This window comes from Heloderma suspectum, chromosome 11 (assembly GCF_057233095.1).
Source record: "Heloderma suspectum isolate Gila_16-S chromosome 11, 16-S_ref, whole genome shotgun sequence".
Lineage (NCBI taxonomy): Eukaryota > Metazoa > Chordata > Lepidosauria > Squamata > Helodermatidae > Heloderma > Heloderma suspectum.
Window position 1 is genome coordinate 12,983,666 of NC_139468.1, and position 6,000 is coordinate 12,989,665.

Consider the following 6,000-nt stretch of genomic DNA (forward strand, 5'->3'; position numbering starts at 1 on the left):
ATCTTTGGCTTGAATAATTTTTAATCTACAGGCCCTCAATTCAACCCCAACCCCTAGCAGTGTAGAAAAGTATAGGGCTTGGGAGATACATACTTCCACAGGGGTCTTTTTTAAAGGACGAGGTTTTCGATGTGTGACTTATCATTTACTGGAAACGAGACTTTACACACCTTAAGAATTTTATAGCCTTGTAGCAAAGAGGTTAGCTCTTAAAAACCTCAAGCTTCACATTAAAAAAATAATAATTTGGTTTTACACCTGGGAGAGGAATTTGCCTTTATTTTAAACTTTAACACAGACCCCAGTTGTCTGTGACATACGTTTTTTAATAATGTGGTTTGTAACTTGAAGCGTACCTCTGTGCTTTCATCCCAACTCTTTCTAAACTGCAGCCCATGATCCTGATACAATGCAGGACTTTTAAAATCCATAATGCCCTACCAAGCTTCAAACATGTCTAATTTACAGACTTGCTGTAAAAGGACTCTTTTTGCTGTTAACCCCTTGCAAACCTCAATATGTGATTTTTACAAAATGCTTACTTTCCCTTCATTTTCCCTACCTTAAAGCATTGTGCAACGTTATCTGGACTTCTGAGGTGGTAAATGCCCCCTTGAGAGACGGCGAGGTCCCCGCAGCTTTGAAAGAAGCTGTGGTCAGGCCCTTGCTGAAGAAACCAAATTTAGATCCTATGGCTCCAGATAATTACTGCTCTGTGTCAAATTTGCCATTCTTGGGCAAGGTGCTGGAGCGTGTGGAGGCCTCACAATTCCAAGCGGTTTGGGATGAAACTGATTATTTAAATCCATTCCAATCAGGTTTCAGGCCTGGTTCTGGGATGGAAACAGCCCTGGTTGCCCTGGTTGACGACTTACGGAGGAATGGAGGGAGGGAGTGCAACCCTGTTGGTTCTTCTGTACCTCTCAGTGGCTTTCAATACCATCGACCATGGGATCCTTCTGGATCGTTTATTTGGAATGGGCTTGAGAGGCACGGTTTTAAAGTGGTTCTGGTCCTTTCTGGAGGAGCGGTCTCAGAAGGTGGTGCTGGGGGACTTTGGTTCCACCCCATGGCCATTAGTCTGTGGGGTGCTGCAAGGTTCTGTCTTGTCCCCCATGCTTTTTAACGTCTACATGAAACCGCTGGGGGAAGTCATCAGGAGGTTTAGGCTGAAATGTCATCAGTATGCAGATGATACTCAGCTCAACCTCTCGTTTCCATCGGCACATCCCAGAGAGGCTGTGGAACTCTTGAACCAGTGTCTGGAGGCTGTTTGGGGATGGATGAGGGTGAACAAGCTGAAGTTTAATCCAGACAAGACGGAGGTACTGTGGGTTGGGAGTCTTGGGACACCAACGACTTCGGATGGAGGTTTACAACTGGCCTTAGATGTGGTTGCACTCCCCCTGAAAGACCAAGTGTGCAGTCTGGGAGTCCTCCTGGACTCTGAGCTAACTGAGGAAGCCCAGGTGGCTGTGATGTCCAGGAGTGCTTTTTACCAGCTTAGGCTGGTACGCCAACTGCATCCCTATCTGGAGAGGATGGACCTTGCTTCAGTTATCCATGCACTAGTCATGTCCAGGCTGGACTACTGTAATGCGCTATACATGGGGCTGCCTTTGAAGATGGTTCAGAAACTCCAGCTTGTGCAGAATGCGGCCCCTGAGTATGGGTGGAGGTGAGGCGATTCAGTCACATCACGCCTATATTGCACCAGCTGCACTGCTTACCTGTGTGTTTCTGAGCCATTTCAAAGTGCTGGTTTTGACCTTTAAAGCCTTAAATGGTTTGGGACCAAGTCACTTGAAGGACCGCCTTAACCCATATCAGTCTGTCCGCGCTTTAAGATAAGAAAGAGAGGCCCTTCTCACTTGCCCACCTGTGAGAGCAGTCAGGTAGGTGAACTCATGTGAGAGGGCCTTCTCTGCAGTGGCCCCATACCTTTGGAACAAGCTGCCATTGGAGGTCTGCCATGCTCCATCATTGCAGACTTTTAAGAAGTCCTTGAAAACATATTATTTTACCTTGGCCTTCTCGTGATATGGCTGCTATTGTTGCTGTTACCACTGTTAACACTGTTGCTGGTTTTATTGTTGGCTTTTATTGTTGTTTTTATGTTTTTATCACTTTTAATATTTTAACTGTTTTTATGGATGTTATTGCTGTGAGCCGCCTTGGGAGGGCTTATGTCCTGAAAAGCAGCCAAGAGATATTTTAAATAAATAAATAATAAACGTTCAACTCTGCCCCGTCCATACCCCAGCACCCATGAATACAGCTGACAGGATTAAGGAATAGCTCCTGGAGATGCCTTGGTTTAATGTACGAACCTCACCCTTCTCTAGTTTACGTATTTAAAAAGTAAGCAACCCCCAAACCCTGTCTTGCTAACTGGGATCTCTGAATCCTACAGCTTTGACCATTTTTTAGAGCAAAAATAGTATTTTCTGTTTAACAGTCATGTATACGACTGCATATGAATGCTCATAACAACCTTTTCCGTATTTTTTTTCCCAACTCGTATTGGTATTTCAGCCATGCTGCGTGGCTTACACAGGCCGTTGGGCTGTGGAGAAAATGCAATAGCGTAAAGGGCCTGCCTGACCTTTCTACAGCTTAATTTGTAGTAAATGGTGTTCTCCACAGGAAAACAACAGTAGGGGTTGTTGGGAAGGTTAACATAAAACCTCTCTAACCAACACACTTCATATAGGTATTAATGATACAAAGCCTATCTTACGGGGTTGTTGTAGAAGGTTAAAATAACAGAAAGGGGGACAACGGGGAACCTCTCTTTTCTGCCTGCGGAAGACTTGACCCCTAATAGTTCTGTAAAAACTGCTATCATAACTTTGAGGAAACTGCGGCGGCAGTTCTATATGGCTGAGAAATTACTTCACATCTTTGTTTTTTAAGTTCTGTTAAACTGCTTATCGGAGACAAATAGTGGCTAACTCTATGCTGTTTTTACAGGCTGTGTACAGCCTGCACAGAGATGGCCTCCATAAACTTTCCAGGAACTTACCCCTCTGTAGAAATAGCTACAGGTAAGTTCCCTGTTACAGCAGAATCTCTTCTCCTTCCATTCTCAGAAGCTGTAGCAGGCTCTTCCCTCCTGGGCTTTCCATAGCATGTCGGCGTTACCCGGCTGTAAAGTATTATTCCAGCCCCTGCCCTTCTGGGTTGAATGTTCAAGGGCGGTAGGGGTGAAGAAAAAGCCATGGGTCTCAGAAGTATTATCTTTGCATCGGTTTTCTCTGCCCAGAACCTGTCTGGGCAAGGAAAATGGCTGCCTCTATCAAATATGAGTGTACCTCCTCTGGGTGACTGTTGGGGAAGGGTGTTTCTGGAACTAAAACTCCCTCTTGTTGTGCAGGGTGGGACATTGCCATAAAAGGCCATGTGTCCAACAGAAGCTGGTGGCTCTGAGGTCAGGGGGTGTGTGTGAATCCGCTCCAGGTTTCAGTCAGAACCAGCCAGAACTCAGAGCCTTTAGAGTTCTGGCTGAAACCCAGAGAAGTTTCACTACCCCACTGACGTCCCTGCTGTGCCAATCTGGGGAAGGGTTCCCATGTGTATGGCAGAGGTCTAAAACCTCTTCCTGTTGACCCATAGCTGCACGACACGTTTATAGAAGGGTTACATGTTCCTGTTGGACCAAGCTGGGGAAGGGGTAGAAATGACTCCCCTATGGGGGCCGTTTCCTCCCATGTGGGTCTGGGGGGGCTCTAAAACTCTTCTGACTGGCCAGGGGGTGATCAGGCAAGTTCGTAGAGGAGTTCAGATGTTCATTCAATCACCGGGGGGTGGGGGGTGGAAATGACAACTGCAGGTGTTCTGGTTCCGGGGCACACGATGTCATTCCCGGACACTTCTGGTCATCTGCCATCACAAAATAATCATTTCTGATCACCCACAATGCACATCATTTCCAGTCGCCCACAAGACACGTCATTGTCAGCCCCGCAGCCTTTATTTTGACAGCTGGTGCCATCACTTCGGGTCACGTGGTCTCTGTTTTGGCCACGTGACTGAGCTCACGGTGGAAGCATGACCACATTTTGGCAGGAAGTAGGGCCATACTACCAATCCCCTCCTTCAAGGAGGCTGCCTTCTCCCCACCATTGTCACCAGCTGCTTTTGCTGCTCATCCTCTTTCACACTATTGCTACCACGTGGTTGCTTGACAGGCAGGGAGCCAGGAGGCCGTGGCGTCTCTTGCTCCTCCTTCTCACCACCTCCATTGTCTGGGCCAGAGGGAGAGGCAGGTGAACAAGCAGGTTGCTATGGTGAAGAAGAGCAGCAACTCCAGGGGGCTTTTGTCCGTGGGCCCCTGCCCAACCATGCCTCCCCTTGACGCTGCCTATCCCCCTCCTGCTGTTCTCCAACAATTAGTATCCAGAAATAGCCACGCAGAATTAAAATCCAATATGGAATAATTTGGGGGCCATTTTAAAAAAGAAACATGGGCCAATTATGCTCAGTTCTTGAGAAGGTCACTGCCCACCTGTCCCCCTACTAAGGATGGGCAAATTAATCTTATTTCTTATTTTGCATGTTTGCAATCGTAAGAAGTCCATTCTGTCCCATCGCCACATCAGTCTGCAGGTGTTTTTTTATTATTATTAAAATGTATGGGGGGAAGTCACATTTATTTTTGTATGCAATTTCCCCTCACGTATGGCTTTTGTGCACAGCTTTCCCTAATATACAGTTTTGGACGCAACTTTCCCCAACGTATGCCTTTTGGGTGCAACCTTTGTGCTGCATCCCAAAATAGAGAAAAACTCACTATCTGAAGGTTAACAGTATATTTGCGCATTTGCCCAAGAGCATGTCAGACTGGCTCATTTAAAAATGCAGACCAAACCAAATTCTCTCCGCAAAAGAGCTCCCAAGCTGCAAGTGAGCAGGATCCTTTTTCTGAACTGCCTCATCATTTCCACCCCCGTAATCCTCCCATGATGCCTTTGCTACCTGCGGGAAAAATGCTTTTGTTTCGTTTACTGAAAGCAGAAGCTCTTGTTCCCTTCTCCCACAGGCCACAACAACTGTCTGAGTTTGTTCTAAAAACAAACGGTCGCTGATCCAGGAGGCTACTGTAATTTTTTTTTTAAAAGCGGTAGGCAGGGGGGAGAGTGGCAGAGAAATAGTGCAAAAATTAGAGGAGGTATTAGACACCCTGCTCTCCAGCTCATAATCATTTGTTGAGTGACATGTACAGGGCCTTCTTAGTGATGGCACTGCAGTTCTGAAGCACTCTCCCCAGAGTTTCAGGAAACAGAGCTGGTGCCATGGGTCAGCATTGGTGGGAGCTTGCTGGCCCACAGATGACGGTGAGAGGGACTTTTTTTTATTGCCCCTCGCTGGTACTGTCTGTTCATCTGTCTGCTTGACATGTGCCAAGGGTAACAAGAGTGAGGAGGATGAGCTGCCACTGCTCACCTTATCCTCTTCCCCTGGGTGGGGGGTGGAGGTGCAGACTGGTCCCAGGGGAGGGCAAGCGAATAGGCAGCAGGGACATGGAGATGGGACCATTAAGGGAGGGGGACCACTGAAGGCATCTGGTCCAAGCCCCACACGCAAACTCTGGAACTGACACTGCCGACAAGCTGTCGCCTGAGCAATTGTACCCAAAAATGAACACAGGGATCTCAGCAGAACATCACTCCCCTTTTTAAACAGGTCATCGGGTTTAACTGCATTCCTCCCAAAAATGCACTCCTGCCGATGCTGCAGTCCCAAACCCAGGAAGCAGGAGGGGTGCAGGGGATCAGGAAGCTCCTGCCCCACTCTCAGGCCTGCCCCAGGGATGTTTTTTAATCCCCTAAATGCCACCTTCTTTGCAGTTTTGTCTTAGCAGCCAGCTGGGACCATTTCTCTCTCTTCTTGCAAAAGCTATGTGGGAAGGGTGCCCCCTGCTGTCTCCAAACATCCTACATAGCAGCTCTCCAAGCATGGATCCTTGGGTAGCTAAAAACAGCACCAGCCACGCACGAA